Here is a 21,287-nt window from a genome sequence, read left to right as displayed (position 1 = left end):
TCCTGTCTTACCTTTAGGTCTTTTATTCATTTTGAGTTTTATTTTTGTGTATGGTGTAAGAAAGTGATCCAGGTTCATTCTTCTGCATGTCACTACCCAGTTTTCCCAGCACCGTTTACTGAAGAGACTATATTTATTCCATTGGATATTCTTTTCTGCTTTGTCAAAGATTAGTTGGTCATATGTTTATGGGTCCATTTCTGGGTTCTCTATTTTGTTCCATTGATTTGAGTGTCTGTTTTTGTGCCAGTACCATACTGTCTTGATGATTACAGCTTTGTAATACAGCTTGAAGTCCAGGATTGTGATGCCTCCAGCTTTGGTTTTCTTCTTCAGGATTGCTTTGGATATTCAGTGTCTTTTCTGGTTCCATACACATTTTAGGATTGTTTGTTCTAGCTCTGTGAAGAATGCTGCTGTTATTTTGATAGAGATTACATTGAATGTGTAGATTGCTTTGGGTAGTATTGACATTTTAACAATATTTGTTCTTCCTATTGAGGATAATGGAATCTTTTTCCATTTTTTTGTGTCTTCTTCAATTTCTTTCATAAGCTTTCCATAGTTTTCAGTGTATAGATTTTTCACCTCTTTGGTGAGATTTATTCCTAGGTATTTTATGGTTTTTGGTGCAATTGTAAATGGGATCGATTCCTTGATTTCTCTTTCTGTTTCTTCATTGTTGGTGTATAGGAATGCAACTGATTTCTGTGCATTGATTTTATATCCTGCAACTTTGCTGAATTCATGAATCAATTCTAGCAGTTTTTTTGTGGAAGCTTTTGGGTTTTCCATATAGAGTATCATGTCATCTTCAAAGAGTGAAAGGTTGACCTCCTCCTGACTTTTATTCCTTTGTGTTGCCTGATTGCTGAGGCTAAGATTTCCAATACAATGTTGGCTAACAGTGGCGAGAGTAGATATCCCTTTTTTGTTCCTGATCTTAGGGGAAAGGCTCTCAGGTTTTCCCCATTGAGGGTGATATTAGCATTGAGTCTTACAATTATGGCTTTTATGATCTCGAGGTATGATCCTTCTATCCCTACTTTCTTGAGGGTTTTTATCAAGAAAGGATGCTGTATTTTGTCAAATGCTTTCTCTGCATCTATTGAGAGGATCCTATGGTTCTTGTCCTTTCTTTTATTGATGTGATGTATCACTTTGATTATTTTGTGGATATTTAACCAGCCCTGCATCCCACGTATAAATCCCACTTGGTCATGGTGAATAATTTTTAATGTATTGTTGGATCCAGTTGGCTAGTATCTTGTTGAGGATTTTTGCATCCGTGATCATCAGAGAAATTGGTCTGTAATTCTCCTTTTTACAGCATCATAGAAGCTTCAGAGAAAGAGTTTGGAAGTTTTCCTTCCATTTCTATTTTTTTGGAACAGCTTCAAGAGAATAGGTATTAACTCTTCTTTAAATGTTTGGTAAAATTCCTGTGGAAAGCCATCTGGCGCTGGACTCTGTTTTTTGGGGGAGATTTTTGATTACTAATTCGATTTCTTTTGTGGTTATGGGTCGTTCAAATTTTCTATTTCTTCTGGTTTCAGTTTTGGTAGTTTATATGTTTCTAGAAATTTGTCCATATCTTCCAGATTGCCCATTTTATTGGTGTATAACTGATTATAATATTCTGTTATTATTGTTTGTATTTCTGCTGTGTTGGTTGTGATCTGTACTCTTTCCTTCTTGATTTTATTTATTTGCATCCTTTCCTTTTTCTTTTTGATCAAACTGGCTAGGGGCTTATCAATTTTGTTAATTCTTTCAAAGAATCAGCTTCTGGTTTCATTGATCTGTTCTACTGTTTTTGTTTTTGTTTTTGTTTTGATAGCATTGATTTCTGCTCTAATCTTTATTATTTCCTGTCCTCTGCTGGTTTTGGGTTTTATTTGCTGTTGTTTTTCAAGCTTTTTAAGGTGTGAGGTAGATTGTGTATCTGAGACATGTCTTCCTTCTTTAGGAAGGCCTGAGTTGCTATATACTTTCCTCTTATGACCACCTTTGCTGTGTCCCAGAGATATTGGGCTGTGGTGGTAGCATTTTCATTGGCTTCCACGTACTTTTTAATTTCCTCTTTAACTTCTTGGTTAGCCCATTCATTCTTTAGTAGGATGTTCTTCAGTCTCCAAGTATTTGTTACTTTCCGAGTTTTTTCTTGTGTTTGATTTCGAGTTTCATAGCGTTGTGGTCTGAAAATATACACAGTATGATCTCAATCTTTTTGTACTTGTGTCCCTGTATGTGGTCTGTTCTGGACACTGTTCCATGTGCATTGGAGAAGAATGTATATTCCACTGCTTTAGGATGAAATGTTCTGAATATATCTGTTAAATCCATCTGGTCCAGTGTGCCATTCAAAGCCATTGTTTCCTTGCTGAGTTTCTGTTTAGATGATATGTCCATTGTTGTAAGTGGGGTGTTGAAGTCCCCTACTATTATCGTATTATTATCAATGAGTTTCTATATGTTTGTGATTAATTGATTTATATATTTGGGTTCTTCCATATTTGGAGCATAAATGTGTACAACTCTTAGATCTTCTTGGTGGATAGACCCCTTATTTATGATATTATGCCCTTCTTCATCTCTTGATACAGTCTTTATTTTAAAATCTAGATTGTCTGATATAATTATGGCTCCTGTGGCTTTCTTTTGTTGACCATTAGCATGATAGATGGTTCTCCATCCCCTTACTTTCAATCTGAAGGTGTCTTTAGATCTAAAGTGGGTCTCTTGTAAACAACATATAGATGGATCTTGTTTTCTTTCTATCCATTCTGGTACCCTATGTCTTTTGATTGGAATATTTAGTCCATTGACATTTAGAATGAGTACTGAAAGATAGGAATTTATTGCTATTATGTTGCCTGTATAGTCAGAGTTTCTGGTGGTGTTCTCTGGTCCTTTCTAGTCTTTGTTGCTTTTGGTCTTTTTTTTTGGTCTTTTCTCTCTCAGAGAGTCCCCCTTAAAATTTCTTGCATGGATGGTTTAGTGGTCACAAACTCCTTTAATTTTTGTTTGTCTGGGAAACATTTTACCTCTCCTGCTATTTTGAATGACAGCCTTGTTGGATAAAGAATTCTTGGCTGCATATTGTTCTTATTCAGCACATTGAATATATACTGCCACTCCTTTCTGGCCTGCCAAGTTTTTGTGGATAGGTCTGCTATGAACCTGATCTGTCTTCCCTTGTAGGTTAAGAACTATTTTTCCTTTGCTGCTTTCATGATCCTTTGCTTGCCTGAGTATTTTGTGAATATGACTATGATATGCCTTGTTGATGGTCAGTTTTTGTTGAATCTACTGGGAGTCCTCTGTGCTTCCTGGGTTTTGATGTCTGTGTCTTTCCCCAGGTTAGGAAACTTTCCCGCTATGATTTGCTCACATAAACCTTCTACCCCTTTTTCTCTCTCTTCATCTTTTGGGACTCCTATGATTGTGATGTCGTTCCTTTTTAATGAGTCACTAATTTCTCTAATTCTTTAAAAAAAAATTTTTTTTTACATTTATTTATTTTTGAGAGACAGAGAGAGACAGAGTGTGAGCAGGGGAGGGGCAGAGACAGAGGGAGACACAGAATCTGAAGCAGGTTCCAGGCTCCAAGCTGTCAGCACAGAGCCCGATGCAGGGCTTGAACTCACAAACTGCGAGATCATGACCTGAGCCGAAGTTGGATACTTAACCGACTGAGCCACCCAGGCGCCCCTGATTTCTCTAATTCTTAAATCATCCTCTTTTGCCTTAGTTCCCCTCTTTTTTCTGCTTTATTGTTTGCCTTAAGTTTGTCCTCTATATCACTGATTCACAAGGATTCATCCATCCTTGCTGTCATGACATCCATTCGAGATTGCAGCTCAGTTATAGCATTTTTATTTCATCCTGACTAGCTTTTACTTCTAAAAAAGGGACTCTAATCTATTTTCAACCCCAGCTAGTATTCTTATTATCATGATTCTAAATTCTGTTTCAGACATCTTGCTTGTGTCTGTGTTGATTAAGTCTCTGGCTGTCATTTCTTCTTGTTCTTCCTTCTGGGGTGAATTCCTTCGTTTCATCATTTTGAAGGAAGAAAATGAATTAATAGGGTAAAAAATTTAAAATTAAAAAATTAAAAAAAATACAAAAAATCCAACAAAAGATGCTGGATCCTAGGTGTGTTTTGGTCTGATTGTTGAAAGGAGCTTGATAGATTAGAGAAAAAAGGGAAATACAAGAAATGAAAAAAAAGGCAAAAAGAAAAAAAAAAGGAAAGAAGTAGAAAAAAAGGGAGAATGTTTGAAAACTTGAAAAATGAATATAATAAGATAGAATAAAATGAAATGATAGAAGGAAAATAGAATTTAAATAATTTACAAAAAAGCAAAAAATATAGTAGAAAAAATTAAAGAGAAATTTTAATAAAAATGAAAAATAAAAATAATTTTTTTCTCTTTCTGTATTCAAGAGTAAGAAAAGAAAAAGAAAAAAATTGAATAGATGGACCAGCAAACAGACTGAAATACGATTGAAATTACATCAGTTTCTTCTAGAAGTCAAACTATGAAGCACTTTATAGTAAACTAAGTAGGCGGAGAGACTTGTGGTGCTCCTGAACAGCACGGTTGGCCCAGTTGGGTGGGACTTAGTGTAATGGCTCTGTTCTCTGCTAGATGGTGCTACTTAGCTACTGGGGTGGAATTTTAGTGGTGCATGTAGGGGTGTATGCACATGCTCAGGAGGGGTGAAAATGGCATCACCCAGCTTCCCAGTCTCTAATATCAGAACTCTATGCTCTTCCTGACTGAGCACCCCTCCTTTTTCTCTGGCTTGTGTCCATTCCCCCTTTTACACTATCTGTGACTAAGCTGTCAGCCTGCCAGGCGGCACCTCCCTCCTGAGTTCTGTCTCAGATGCAGCAGCTGTGTTTCCCAGCTTTCTTAGGGACTGTGTTTCCCAGTTTCTCAGGGACTGCAGCTTTGACCTGTTCTGACCCTTGGGAGGGTCTCACCAAGTAGTGGTTGAGTGCCCGCCCATCCCCAGGAATGCTTGTGGGACCCTGTTGCTGCTGATGCCCAGAGACTGCAGCTGGGTGCCATCCCACCCCAGAAAAAGTTCACGTGATTGTGTAGCAGCAGTGTTTCAGGGATTATGGAAAAATTACAGCACACATCTGGCACCAGCCTTCCCCATTAACATCTTTGTTCCAGCACCAATGAATGTGGTTGTTCTCCAGGGTCTGCTGGGACTTTTGCCTGTAGGGTGGCTGCACAGCCTCTACCAAATGTCCTCCCAGCAGGGGAACCGCCTCTCCCCATGTGGCCCTTGGACCCCTTGGACCTCGTTTCTGCTCCTGAGGATTTGCCCTTCCCACCAGAGCACCACCAGGTTATCTAGCTACAGAGTTTCAGACTCTGTGCTCCCCCTGTTTATAGAGTCTTAAGGGAATTTAAACCCTCTCCTTTCTCCTTTTCCCTTTTTTGTTCAGTCCCTTTTGTACTCTTTCTTTTCTCTCCAGCTGCTTTGGGGGGGGGATGCTTTCCACACTCTCCCCCTGTTTCCATCCTCTCTCTACAAGCAAAAACAGTACTCTGACCTCTGTGGCTTCTCTCTCCCCCAGTTCACCTCTGCATGCCACATACCTGCCACGTTCTGTGGTTCAGGTTGTGTAGATTATTGTGTTAATACTCAAATCAGTTTTCTAGGTGTGCAAGATGGTGCATTTCAGGGATGAGAGATGCCAAAAAACTTGCATGCTGTTCCATCATCTTGGCCCCTCCTCTAACGTGAATTTTATTTAGATGGGCTCCAGTACATGTAAAGCAAATGTTCTGCCAAGGATAGGGAAGTCATCTGGTGTGATTGAAAGGAAAAGTCTGAATCTAGCTTGATACTTTATTCTATTTTCTTGTGCCATCAGTTTTTCCCTGTCTTCAAGTTCATAGGGATTTTTCTTTATTCTTGTAATTTTGAAAGTCACTGGGATATATGTATGTGTTGTTCCTTTTTAGAAAAGTTTTTATTTATTTATTATTCACTTATTTATTTTGAGAGAGAGAGAGAGAGAGAGAGAGAGAGAGCTCATGGAGCAGGGGCAGAGAGAGAGAGAGAGAGAGAGAGAGAGAGAATCCCAAGCAGGCTGTAAGCACAGAGGCTGATGTGGGACTTGATCTCATGAACTGTGGGATCATGACCTGAACTGAAATCAAGAGTCAGACACTTAACTGACTGAGCTACCCAGGTGCCTCTAGTTTTTATTTTAATTCCAGTTAGTTAATATGCAGTGCTATATTAGTGTCAGGTGTATGATATAGTGATTAAACATTTCCATACATCACTCTGTGCTCATCACGACAAGTGCCCTCCTTAATCCCCATCACCTATTTATGCGTTGTTCCTTTTTATTAATTATGTTTGCTTCTTTGAGAACAGCTTTAATCTGTTATCTCTCTTAAGAGAAGTTTTCTTTTATTATATCTGTGATGATTATTTTCAATGTCTTATGTTCCCTTTCATGTGCATCGTTCATGTTTCTGTGGCTATTCATTTCAAGAGCACCTGTAGATGTCAGCTTTTTATTTCTTTGCTCTTCTGTGCACTAAGGGAAAGATTTTCAAACCTTTCCTCCTCTTCACTGGCTTCTCTTCAGCAACCTCTAAAACAACATTAAATTCGACTACTGCTTATTAATCCTTTTTGTATTATTTCCTTAACCAGGTCCCTGCTCTCTTTATCTTTTGGTTGATAGACTCCATGTTTTACCTAAATGAAAAACCAAAGCATGTGGTTTAAAAAATATTTTCCTAAAACGTAAAAATAAATCCCTTCCTGAATTTTAGGTGCTATATTCTCTTTTCAATGTGACGCTATTTATTGCTTGCCTTTTTCTTTGGAAGCCTGAAGGTCTGATGCTCCCTCTGTCTCTTCCTCTGGCAGACAGGACTTGGTTCCAAATGGTTTTTAGATGCAGGGGCAGTAGCAGTGGTGTCCAAGGGGGACAATATTGGTGTTCAGCAGGAGTGGCAATGATGTCCTTCCCAGAACATTCGAGTTAGGGTGTTGATGGAGTGGTCATTTGTCATTTCCTTCACTGTCCAGTGTACACAGTCTTGTCAGGGATGCTGAGTCAGTCTACCATAATGGAAGCTAAAGAGCCAAATATCAAGTGTCAAGTCCTGCCAGAAGCCAGGAGCTAGACACAGGACGTGGCCAATGAGATGGACTTACCTGAGATTCTGAAGCTAGTGATGCTAAGACCTGGGCCAGTAGAGAATTCACTGGTTGTCTGTAGCGGTGACAGCCATGGCCATTTTCCAGGGGCAGAAGTGGTGGTGCCAGGGCAGCTTTGGGTTGTTGTCACTTGGGGCTGGTGCAACACTTAGGCACCCAGCGTTTAGCTTCTGAGGCAGATGCAGTATCTTCAGACTTATCCTGTGGGAGGAGTTCGCATGTCTGGTATCACCTTTTCTCCTGGACTCTGACCATTTTCTGAGCCAGATTCTCCAGGCTTTCAGTAAATTTTGGAACTCCTCAAGATGCTGCCAACAAAGTTGTTTTCACTTCAATAAGCCAGGCAATTTGTGTAGCATTTAAATAAGAGTCTAACTGATGCATTCTGCTCTTTAGGTCTCTGCATTTTGTGGTTTCTGCCTTTTCTCAACCCTTATCCCCTAGCCATCTGTTATGTCTAAGTTTTCTGTTTTGCTTAAGGTAATTACAATTGCTTTCCATTTAACGCAACCAATATCCTTGACCAATACCATACATCTTCCTATAAACTCTGATGTTTCCCCAGCTTACTTAGGAGGTAAAAGGTCTATCCAGCTCTGCTTTTCCTCATTAGCTTGTGGATCAATTTGCATTGACTGTTTCACATTTATTTTGTTGCCATTAGAATCATCATCCCAGACCTTAAGCAATGGGATGGCTGACAGGCACATCCCCCAACCACATTTGCTGGGGTTTAGCAATTATTCATGATGTGCAAATCTATTGACCTAAGGAGAACTGTCTTGGTTCCATTTCTTTGGTATTTACTCTCAAGAGGAAAAAAATCAAAATGTAGCTTTGTTTCTAGAAAGTAGGACTGAAGATCTCATGTTTACCACTTCCCATCTCTACCTCCTAAGTATATACCATCCGCATCCTACCCACCATGCTCTCCAAAGCTCAGCCCTTGCCTATTGCTATCCTCTTTACCATGGGTAGAGACTTAACACCAAACCCATTTATACCTCTGGTTTATGTGTTTGAGAAATTGTGTCATTGAACTAAACTGTCTGGAACTCTCTGGGGGGAAAAAGATACAAATGTGGAGAGGAAGCCTATAGATTCACATACTGTAGCCTCAGAGAGTGGCTCTTGTCCTGTCTGGTTGTACCTTCCCATCTGGTCAAGGAAAGCCTCTTTTTTTGAGGAAGAGATATGCATGGGGGTGAGTGGACAGGTACTTTTCTTTGCCTTCTATTGGCTAGTGGATAATGCTTTGCACATCTGGCAGGTGTTTACCTAAATTACAATCTCAATACCTATTGAAATTTTACAAATCCTTTCATATTGTGTATTTTAGAAATAGTTAATAAAAAAGGTGGAATAGAGCATTAGATGTCTCTAGCTTTCTGTTGGCATAATCTGTGTTTTTGCTGAGGGAAATTGTAAGCATTTTGAAAGTCTAGTATTACTAACTCTGAAAAAGAGCTTATAACAGTGCCTTGTGGTAGAGTATGAAAGCTTTTATTATCAAGGCACTGACTTAGGTAATAATCTGGAAAAGATAAAGTTGGATTTCTACCTCACTCTTTATATCAAAATAAAATTCTGGATGTACTGAATACTAAAAAAAGGGAAAAATAAAAGAACTAGAAGGAAACATGAAATAAAACTTTATAAACTTAAAATTAAATAGGCCTTTGAAAGGACTTTATAAAATCCACAAGTCTTAAGAGACAAGATGGATATGCAGAACTATGAAAATGAAATGATTGTCCATGGTAAAAAAGTACTATAAACATGGTCAGAAGACAAATAAAAAACTGAAAAAAAATATTGCAACACGCATGATAAAGTGACCCACCCTGTAACATATAAAGAGTATTTATAAATCAAGAATATAAACATTACCTCTCTAGTAGGCAAAGAACATGATAGACAGTTCATAAAAGTGGATAAAAAATAGTCTTTGAACTTGTAGGAAAAATGCTCACCCTTACTGATAATAAAATAAGCGTATATTTAAACCACTGATTTGTGCACCTGCATAGATTCATGAGTTATGGTAGGCTCTAATACTGAGGTCACTTGGATTCTGAAGGGCTGTGGGGGACAAGTCACATAGCTGCACACATCTTCATCTCCTCAGAAGCCCAAGCAACTTCCCAGGGATGCAAGCATCAAGGTTTGTGTGGGGTTTAGCAACCTGACACTCTCTTTTATACCTTTGTATTCATGGTGGCCTGAGGTTGTGTGCTGGTTCACAGGTCCCCCAAGCCAAGAGCGGTGCCACACTGCAGATGAGGCAGACACATATTCCACATTAACTTAATTTTGTACTTTCTGGAGAAACAGGATTCTGAGGTCCTCGTCCCAGGCATTCCTGGATCAGCCCAGTCTGAGGTTAACCCTTTATCTCCCACATTATAACATCAATTCTCAAAGAGCAAAAGCACCATGACTCATTTTGATGGGCGAGAGTGTCATGTAACTGTCACTCTCATGAATTGTTGGTAGACTTGGGAGGACAGTTTGAGCATACCTACCAAAATTGTAAACACACATTCCCTTTAATTTAGCAGTTTCAATTATAGGGATTTGTCCTATATGTCTGCTCAAAGAAAGAACACTTATTACATCCCTGATTATATTAGCAAAATAATAGAAACAACCTACAAGTTCATCCATAGAGGTCTAATAAAATAAAATATGGTAACTCAATCCAAGGAAATACCGCACGGCCATTTCAAAAAGAGAGGCTGACACATATGCACATATATGGAACAATCTTAGAGGTATCTGAAGTAGAAAAAGCAAGGCAAGGATCAGTGTGCATAGATGTCAGAAGGGAATGCATATAGCTGTACTGCTTCTTTTTTTTTAAGTTGTCTTGTCTTTTTTACTTTAGCCAAGGTGACAGTTATAAGGTGATATCTCATTGTAGTTTCGATTTGCATTTCCCTGATGATGAGTGATGCTGAGCATCTTCTTATGTGTCTTTGGTCATTTGTATGTCTTTTTTTGAAAAATGTATCTTTAGATCCACTGCCCATTTTCTAATTGGATTGCTTGTCATTTTGGAATTGAGTTGTATAAGTTCTTTATATACTTTGGATATCTTAACCTTTTATCGGATATATCATTTGCAAATATCTGTTCAGTAGGTTTCTTTTTCATTTTGTCGATGGTGTCCTTCTCTGTGCAGAAACTATTTTGGTGTAGTTCCAAAAGTTTATTTTTGCTTTTGTTTCCCTTGCCTGAGGAGATGTATCTAGAAAAATGTTTCTAGGGCTGATGTCAAAGAAATTACTGCCTATGTTTCCTTCTGTGAATTTTATAGTTTCAGGTCTCACATTTAGGTCTTTAATCCATTTTGAGTTTGTGTGTGTGTGTGTGTGTGTGTGTGTGTGTGTGTAGTGTAAGAAAGTGGTCTAGTTTCATTTTTTTATATGCTCATGCACTGTTGGGAGTGCAAATTGGTACAGACACTATGGAAAACAGTGTAGAGGTTCCTGAAAAAATTGAAAATAAAAATACTTAGGATCCACTACTGGGCATTTACCCAAAGTAAACCAATTTTAAAAGATTTGTGCACCCCTATGCTTATTGCAGAATTATTTACAATAGCTAAATTATGGGAGCAGACCAAGTGTCTATCAATAGATGAATGGATAAAGATGTGACATATATACAATAAAATATTATTCAACACAAAAAGAATGAGATCTTGTCATTTACAACAACATGGATGGACCCAGAGAGTATAATACTAAGTAAATAAGTCAAAGAAAGACAAATACCACATGATTTTATTCATATGTGGAATGTAAGAAACAAAACAAATGACCAAAGGAGAAAGAGACAAACAGAACAACAGACATTTAAATACAGAGAAGAAATTGGTGATTGCCAGAGGGGAGATGGGGGAGATGGATGAAACTGATAAAGGGAATTAAGAGGTATGCACGTACAAAATAATTAAGTCGTAGAGATGAAAAGTACAGCATCGGAAACATTATCAGGAAGATTGTAGTAACATTGGTGACAGATGGTGACTACACTTATCATGATGAGCACTGAGTAATAGATAGAATTGTTGAATCATTATGTTGTCCACCTGAAGCTAATATAACACTGTCCATCCATTACATTTCAATAAAAATAAAGTTATTGTTTTTTCTTCATTGTATTATTTTCCTTGTTGTATAGTTGATGCACAATGTTACATTAGTTTCGGGTGCCCAGTATAGTGATTCTACAACATTATATGTTATGCTGTGCTCATCACAAGTGTAGCTACCATCTGTCACCATACAACACTATCACAGTACCGTTGACTATATTCCCTCTGCTGGACCTTTTGTTCTTGTGACTTATTCATTCTCTAACTGGAAGCCTGTACCTCCCCCCGCTCCTCTTCCCCCACATCCTCCCCCCTCCCCTCTGGCAACCACCCCTATACCTATATTGGGCATACACTACCTCTGGAAATATTGGCAAGGGACTTGTAACTGCTTTTAATGGGAGGGTGTGTGAGACAAAGAGATTCACATTTTACTTCGTACTCTTCTATACTTTATGAACTTTTAAGAAGTCATGTGCACGTGTTAACTATTCAAAAAATAAAAACATAATAAATATGTACATCAAGAAAAGATTTATTAGCTTAAGGTTATTGTGGCTGATGGGAAAAAAGCACATTTTTCTTTGAATGAAATAAAATATTTAACTTATTTTAAAAAATAGAAGTAGGAGACATAAAACTGCTGTCAAAAAGTAGAATAATTTCACTTCCATCAAATTGAATTATCATGACAACATTGGAGACCAGAATTATAGGATGAAAATACTATTGGTTGATGCTTTTAGTAGACTTGAAGCTGAGTAAATAATCATTTTTTAAGTTCCTTTCTTCACATTTCCTACTTAACCCATTGCTGTCTAGTTAGGAGTTTCTGAATTGCCAAATCAGATCACTGCTTTCCAATATTTATCTCGTTTGATCCCTTGGTCCCCCTTTTTGGGGGGATATCACTATGATTTTTTTTCCTTAAAATAATCTTTTTCCTTGGCTTTCATGACATCATTTCAGAATCTCGTACTTCTTCATCTTCCACCTGACACTTTGATTTCCGCTGTGGAAACATCTCTAGAATATTCCCTCTTCCCTTTATCCTAGTGCAGTTGCCTTAAGCTGTGTCTCAGCCATGTTCTGCCATTATGGAAAACCTCTTGGTTACCCGTGGAAAAATCCAGCTGGAGCTTGGTTAATCAAAGATGAGACTTTACTGGAGGAATTCTGTGGCATCTCCTGAATGACCAAATCTCAGAGCAGGTCATGGTAGCAGTGGCCTCAGGAATCACCAGAGCCAGGACCTGAATGTGGTTGGGGCCCCTCCCTCCACCTCTTATTAGAGCTCTTTTCTGGGGATGACTCCTTGCTTCCGTTTTTATCTTATAGCTTCAGCTATAAGAGTCTTTCTGTCCCAAGACCAAATATCCCAGGAAGTTCAATGGCTCAGCCTGGCCTAGGAGGGAAGAATCTGGAAAGACCACGCAGTCTCTTCCAAAACTGCCTGATAGAGCTGGGGAAGTGTAATTCTTAGTGTGACTGGCTATTAATAACCAAATGCTCCAGATATCCAGACCCCTCAGCATGAACCTCCCAAACTGTGCTTGTCAGCACATTCCTTCTCCCTTCTGCTTCCATGCAGTCTAAGTAACACTCCTCTCCCCAAAATGCACAAATGCAAAGGTGTTTACCATTTTCCCTGAAATTTCATTGCTCCTCGTGTGTATCATTTTTAGTATTTAACCACAGTGTCTTCTAAAATACTAGTTTATAAGTCTTCCTGTACTAGCAGACCACCAACCCTTTCTGGCAGCTCTCTGTCTCCTGTGCACCACACTGTCATCGTTTAATAGAGATCTGCTGAATGAAGGAGGAGGGAGGGAAAAGGGGACCCCTCACCCCCCAGAGCATTATCCTCAGGTCTGCTCTCCCTTCTCTCTTCCCCTTGGCTGTCTGGGTGAACTTGCTTGGTGCACTGGGGGCTGGAAGCAGAGCTGGGGACTTGCTGTCTCTCTGCAGGGCTGCTATCACAAGGACCCCGGTCTCTGTTATTCCTGAGTGCTAAGAACAACATGCACTCCCAGCAGAGGGGGCCCAGTGGCAGAGCAGATGGGTGTGGAGATGCTGAACAGAAACCCAGCTCTCCTGGGAAGAGCTGAGCGAATCTGAAGCCCTCAGAACTTCTCTAGTGTTTCCTCTGCTGGGATCTGATTTCCTATAAAGTTACACCTGGTTCCCAGGAATTAGGCTTTTGAGAGAAGAATTTCCCTCTCATCCTTCACAGGGAAGATTTGATGCTAAATGTGCAGCCAGCTTAGCTATGGCTGTTGTAAAGAGGCTCTCCTTCAGTCGTTGTCATCACAGCTCATTCTGGAGGTGGTTCACTTGCTCCAGGGTGTTCTCTGTTGTCTTGTTGGGGCCAGGTGACATTTAGGTATTTATTAGATCCTTGTTCAGGTGTGCCCCCTATTTTTGCTTAAAACATTTTTTTTTAAGTTTATTTACTTTGACAGTGAGAGAAAGAGCGTGCGTGAGCACGTGAGTTGGGGAGAGGAAGAGAGAGAGGTACAGAGGATTCAGAGTGGTCAGCCCAGAGCCTGATGTGGGGATCAAACTCACAAACCACGAGAATCATGACCTGAGCTGAAGTCGGACGCTTAACCAATTGAGCCACCCAGGTGCCCCCTTATTTTTAAATAAGCACACTTTTAAGGCTAGAAGCGATTGTGAAAATAAGACCCTGTGGCACTCGAGTTCTTGCCCAAAGCAGAAGAGACCCTGGGGGGAGAGCTGAGGAACAGGGTGACTTTCACCTCCCAAAGAGTCTTATGACTCCAGAGAGGGCTGGGTCCAAAAGGAAGTTTAGGATCAAGCTGTTAGACCATGGTCCATTCATGGAAGCCCCAGTAATTGGGAGATCTGGAGGTAACTAATCAATCAGAAGTCCTGTGGGCAGAAAAGTCATACCTATGTGGGGTTTCAAAGCCCCTCTGGCCCCTGATCAGGCTCCTTGCTCTCCTGGTCATCTGAATTCAATGTGCCCATCTTTTTCTGAATGAATGCCAGGGACAGGGATCTGAAAGCTCACTGGGGCTCAGGTTGTGAGCTGCAGCCCCCCAAATCTTGGTCAGAGGCCATGCCCCAGGGACCAGTATTCAGGATACTTTCAGCTCATCATTTACCTAACTGATGGGGTCTTTCTGGCTGTCCCCCTACCCTCTTCCCAGTACTTCCCATCACAGTGAGTGATACCCTGTTGCCCAAGCCAGACACCCAAGAGACAGTCTCCTCATCCCCTTTTCTAGGTAGATCGTATTCTTCATGAAGTTAATTCACTTTGACCTAAAAATGTCTCTGGAATCCATTTCTTTGAGGCCTCAGCTCAAATCCTACTCATTTCTCATCCCCAGCTAGTGCAATAAAAGCCTTTCCTACTCCCCCACCCCTACACTGCCACCCCTAGCACTCTACCCTCTTACTGTCCCTAGAGGTGATCACTGAACTATATATCTGGCACATCGCTCCCCTCCTGGGAACACTTTTGCTGCCTCTGTACCAGAATGTTGGGAGTTTGAGGTGGCTATGCATATCTCTATTTCTTTCTTTCTTTCTTTCTTTCTTTCTTTCTTTCTTTCTTTCTTTAAATTTTTTTTTTCAATGTTTATTTATTTTTGGGACAGAGAGAGACAGAGCATGAACGGGGGAGGGGCAGAGTGAGAGGGAGACACAGAATCGGAAGCAGGCTCCAGGCTCCGAGCCATCAGCCCGGAGCCTGACGCGGGGCTCGAACTCACGGACCGCGAGATCGTGACCTGGCTGAAGTCGGACGCTTAACCAACTGCGCCACCCAGGCGCCCCTCTTTCTTTCTTTCTTTCAGTTCTCTGAGTGTCTATATATTTCTCTGGGCTCTGTGGGCCCAAGTGTGATGTGTCCAGGACTGTCTGGGTGTGTGGTATGCCTGGGTCTAGAACTGAACATCTGTGTGTTTGAGGTTGCATAGGTCCAAATGAATGAACACTGGTTTGTTTCTGTGCATATCTGAGTGTCTCTGTGAACAAGTGCTTGAGGATTTGTATGTACTGAGTGCGTGCTCACCTGGGCATTTATGTTTGAATGTCTGGGTGTGCATAGTGTGTTTGTGTGTCCTTGTGCAATCCTGCATATTCTCTATCCTTTGTTGTTTCTCTGAGCCTGTGTCTTTGGGAGGGTGAGTGATTTCTGTCGATGGGGAATGTTCCAACAAGGCAGTGTGAAAGAAATCATTTCACACTCCCCATAGCGTAGACCATGTGCTTCATTCTTGGCGACTGAGTGGTTGCTGAGTTACTGAAAGTCAGCTCCTTTCCACTCCTGCTATGAAGCGTCAACTGGTTGCTAGCTGTTTTTAATGCCAGCTTCCCTCCCTTTCTACAATTTCTCTGAGTTTGGGAGTGCAGAGCTGGGCAGGCCTTCATCTGTTTCTGAGATTTACGAATCAGGGAAAATGCAGGGCAGACATGCAGGGAAGGCTGAATATGCCAGGCTCCTGAAGGAGAACCCAGGCACCAAACAGGATTTGGGGCTGAGAGGGACTTCTCATTGCTGTGGTTCTTCCTGCTGTAGGGCCATTTGTAACAGGGAAGACAAAAGTGAAATCTTTATAGGAAAATGTTTATTTGAAAAGAGCTCGTTGAGAGGAAGTGAGGAGTGAACAAGTTCAAGGGAGGTAAGTCTGGCAGGTGAGGAGTCCAATGGAGTTACAAGCATCAGGGCAAACAGGGCAGAACCTGCATCTCAGGCCCATATTTTTCCTTCAGGGCTTCCTTGTCCTGGGTTCATCCTTAAATGAGACAAATACTGCTTGTTCTCTATTCCTCTTCTCATTCCTTAACCTATCATCTTGTCAACCTCTGCCTGCTTTGAGGCCACTCTAATAACCAAGCCTTGTCACTGTCATGCTTGTAATGATGCCAGGTAAGCTCTAAACAAAGAAGGTCTTTGAGATGTCGGACAATATGGCTGCCATCCCAGCTTTCCCCAGTTGGTCATTGTGTGAATGAGAATAGAGCCCTAGTGAGACAGTGCCTTGGTCTTGATTGTAGATCAGCCACAGAGCAGTGACTGTCACTTGAGTGTCCTGACACCCCATTGAGTGTCCTCTCTATCACACAAAGATGGTTTTAGACTTTTGGGTGTTGGATGACTTTTATTTTATTTAAAACCAGAAAATATCTCTACTTATGAGACCTTACGAGTGAAGTGGAAACTCGTGTAACAAGAGTTAGGAAAAGAGCTTGTGACAGTGGAATAGAAGACTTTCATCTGGAAGGAATGTTCCTGCCTTTGAAGAGGCAGTTGCAGCAAGGTTTGATGTAGGCCAGAGATGGAGAGTTCTGAGAATGAACGGCATAGTGGCCAACTTAGTTCAGTTCAACTCAGATTTACTCAACACCTAGCATAGGCCAGGGCTGGGCAAGCACCAGGTATTTAGAGAAGGCTAAGACATAGCCCTGGGAGCTCACCAGCTGGTCTGGGAGCTGGAAAGTAAAGAATATTCCCAAATATAATATATGGCAAAAGCTTGGATGTCAGTATGTGAGGGTTGCTAAGAGAACACAGAAAAGGAGATATATTCCATCTGCTAGGACTCAGAGGATGCACAGATTATAGGTGCAACGTACAATGTAAAGATGGAGATTAATGTACAAAGTAAGGAGTAGAAGGAGGAAAATCTCAATTTTCTGAAAACCAGATAGCATGAGTCCTTGAATCTGATAAGGTACTTGAAAATGGGAAGCATTAAAAACTTTTGAGCAGGCTGATAACTGGATCATGTTTGTGTTTTGGTATTTTCCTCTATGATCATGCAAAGGAGTGGGGGGTAGAACAGTAATATCAGGTGGAAAATCAACCAGGAGATGATGGCAATCTTTAGGTAAGGGAGGAGGAGAGCTGGAACTAGGGTAGTAGACAGAGAGGCGAAGAGAGAGATTTGGAAAATATTTAAGAGATACTTAAGAAATATTTAAGAGATAAGATAGGTTGGTTTAGGATTGAAGGAAAGGAAAACTCTATTCATGACTTAGGGGCAATGTGGATGGTGGTCCGAATGGTCATCAGTTGGGATAAGGAGTTGAGTTTGAGGACTTGGGGCGTGTAGAGAGGGATGATATCCTTTAGGATATCTAGATGAAGAATTCAAACAACCAATGAGATGTAAACTTTTGGGGAGAAGTAAAAACTAGAGTTAGAAATTTGGAAACATATGGCCATATAGAGGGATATGGTCACCCAGAGAGAGTACACAGCGTAAGAAGAACAGTGGGTCAAAATGAAAAATCTAGAATCCCCAACCTTTAAGCAACAATTAGAAGAAGAGGTTTCTATGAACATGACAGAGCAGGAGAAGTTTGAGAGGGACCAATAAGACCTGGAGGGTGGTTATTGTGGATGCTCAAGCAAGAAATGAGGTGCGGGAATGGAGGTGCTGGAATAAAAAGGAATGGTCATTATTTCCGGGAGCTTGGGGCAGTTGGAATAAGATTAGGACTGACATACGTGGAGCAGTGGGATGGAAGTCTGGTTGTAGGAGGTTGAGGGATGAATGGTGTGCAGACTGAATTAGACCACGCTTGTAAGAAATTTCCATGAGAAGAATTCTTACTAGAGAGCACATAAAGTCAAAAGTAGAGTTTTTTTCTTAGGAGTAGGAGGATGAGAAGGACATGCCCTATTTATAGAATGAGTAAAAAAGCCCAGTAGAGAGGGAGAGAGGGTGGGTGAAGGTATAGGAAGGGGTAATTAATGGATGGAGGTCCTGGAGGGTGCAGACGGTGGACAGAGAGGACCTTTGGTCTTGGGCAGGATGGAGCTGGAGGAAAGGAGGCTCTGTATGGCTCTAAGTTAACTTATAGGTTATAGGAACTAGAAGTTGAAGGCAATTGTGCTTGGGTCTCCATTTTCTTAATGAAACAGGAGACAAAGTTTTATGCCGGGAATGTTCAGTGGTTGTGCAAACTGGCTTGAGAAAAATTAGAAAGATGTGGAGAGAAAATTAGGAGAAATGAACGTGGAAGCGAATCACAGATAGGGCATGCCAATGGAATTAAGGATCCAGTGAGAACACTCAGTCTAATTGGTGGTGATGGAATCTTCTCAGAGTTACAATGTTTCCTTTAGCAGCACTCAGTTACCCAGGTAGAGGATCCTAGAAGATGTGTTATTGTAATGCTGAACCAGGATTGGGATTTTGATGGACAAAGATGGGGAGATAATAGTGATAGTAATACCTAACATTGAGGGAGGGCATGCTATTTTCCAGGCATGAAGATCTAAGCTCCTTATGTATATTGTTTTGTTTAATTTTCTTAACAACCCTAGGAGGTCAGCATTAATATTAGGTTCACTTAACAGATAATGAAAATAAGTCCCAAGTAAGTAAAATTAGCCCAAATTCACATATGTATAGAGAATACATAGAGATAGGATTTGAAACTAGGCGATCCTTCTAATTCCGGGAGGAGAACATGATTCAGGTAGTCTATGATGAGATTAAAATGAATTTGGAAGAAAATGAAGCTAAGAACTGACTGACATATTGGAATAAAATTAAGTTTCTAAGGGACTGGATGTCTTTATGAGTTTGAATACACCCATAAGCATGGAAATAAGAGCTGGAAGGAGTGTCGGTTGTGGCAATTGTGTGGATGGTTGGAATGGGTATGGGAATGGAGTTCCTGTTCAAGTTGCTGAGCGTGATGAGGTCAAGGACATAACGACAGTGCGTTGGGTAGAGTGAGGATGTTTTAAGATCTCAAGATACTGGAGCTGAAAGGCAATTGGTTAGTAACTGGCACAGCAGGAGATGAGGTTAACCATGCTTGATACTTGAAGTATGGACTGGATTTTTGTGTCCAAGCACTGTCACTTTCTTTGCTATTCCTGGTTCCCAGAAACCATCCATTCCTAATGGCACAATTGTTCCAAGGATACCTTTCCCAAGTGCACCTTCTTCCTCCCAGGAGATGGGATTGGAATTTCACTTGAGGACTTGGATTACTTTCTCCTTATAAGGACGTGGCAGTGTTCCAGTGAGCGTCGGGGCCTCATCTCCCAGCTGGGGGACTCAGAGAAGCCACAGACCCATGTGGGACAAAGGTGTCACCTGGCCCATCGCTATTTTCCCTTTACTGTTGGCTCGGCAGACTTCTGTCCAGGAAAATACATGTGTACATGTGTGTGCGAGACCTGTTCATGACAACTGCTAGGGGATGAAACCAGCATCCATGCCTGTAGGGATACCAGTCTATTCCTTAAACAGGAAAAAGCCTCTGGGTTGGTCTGTGGAACAGCATGGGAGGCTGGGACACTGTTTGTCTAACCAATTGGAAGGAGGAGAGGAAAGGAGCTGAGTCTGGAAGGGCTGCAGTGGGAGGGCCACCAAGCCCAGAGCTGGCCTGGCCAAAGAAATAGACTGGAAATAGAAGTAGAAAAGGCTTAGGGGATTCTCTGACAGTTCCTATATCTCTGAGGAGCTTTTGAGATGGTTTTTATGACTGTTATAGAGCCGCCACTCCTGTGGTTTATTCCCAAAGCAGTGTTGTGGTTAAAAGAACACAGCGTATACAGCCAAAAGTAATTTCAAAACAATTTATGTTTTTTTCTTGTACATCTGTGGGCCCATAAAGGGAGAGCGTGGTCTCTGGCATTACTTTTAAAATTCTCCTTTTCTTCTTTCTCACATTGTTCTTTCAGTGCAACCTTGGTCCTCCAATCCCTTGAACACAGCCATGGGCCCTCATGCCCAGGGACCTCATCCTCCATGTCTATCTCGTTTCCTTTCCATTCTTCCACACAAAAGCCCTAGTAGTGGTGTGGCAAGTTTGGGGACCCCAGAGAGTGGGTATAGGGAGAAAGTGCATCGGGTCAGGCCTGAATGCTAGTCAGTGAGCATGGGTTGGAGGCTGGGGCAAAGCTGTATTATATTAATGAAATTAGTATTTTTATTCCATCACCATCTAAACAATATAATAGACTTTGCAAAAGGCGTTCGATTGCTCAATAAGCTCCTTGTCAACTCTCACTGCTTACATTCACAAGCCTCCCTTCCCAACTTTGCCTTCTTTTACTCTGAATATGTGTTAGCAGTTTGGGATCCTCCAGGTGCCTGGCTGAGTTTACTTATACTCTTGTCACCAACCTCAGGACCAAGGGACAAACAACCCCATAGTGCTAAGATGAAGCATTTCATCTCCTTCCCCTCTGCCATCAATGTCTTTGATGTGAGGAGTTTAAAGGGACCCTGAGAACTTGAAACCACTCTATCCTTCTGGTTGTCACAATCAAAGCAATTGTTGGACTGTCCTCACCTCCTGAATCAGTTCTGGGACATTCCAGGGGGCCAGTGCCCGTGCCTGCAGGATTTTAGCCGGGCCCATCTTCTGCCTTGGAAGCACAGTACAAGCCAACTCTTCAACCAGTGTTGGCCAAGAACCATGACTGGCTAAGCTCCGTTTCTGAGGTGTGAAACCCTAGTGGCCTCTCTTTTGGCTTCTCCAGTCTGTTCTGGCTGAGTTCCTTCAGCCTGAGCTGCTACTTCCTGCCGCAAGTCCATTCCTTCTCCTACTTCCTCTGTCCTGATTCGATTTGCCAATAGGGAGACTGAGTGGTTCCTGGGAATCAAGACTAATGTCGCTTATTAATTTCCAACTACTTACAACCATGCCCTCTCCTCCCCCTGCCACCCCCCTCTCTGCCTCCCCTTAATGTGTTTAGATGTTTCTGAGCCTCTAAGACCTAATTTTCTGGTCTCTATTGATTCACATCTTTCAGAAGAAGGAGGCAGACATTATTCGCAGAGTGGCTGCTACAGAGACCTTGTGCAAGGTATTAAATAATGGTTTCTCAGCTCCCAGCCCCTCCTCTTTTTGTGCTCTGTGATGCTGGAGCTGGGACTCAGCCAGGTGCATTCCCGCTCTGCCAGCTGCTTTGCTATACAAGACTTTTCCAGTAGGGGGCGCTAGATAGCCGTTTCAGGGCTGG

This window comes from Lynx canadensis, chromosome D2 (genome assembly GCF_007474595.2).
Source record: "Lynx canadensis isolate LIC74 chromosome D2, mLynCan4.pri.v2, whole genome shotgun sequence".
Lineage (NCBI taxonomy): Eukaryota > Metazoa > Chordata > Mammalia > Carnivora > Felidae > Lynx > Lynx canadensis.
Note: the sequence above shows the minus strand (reverse complement) of the source record.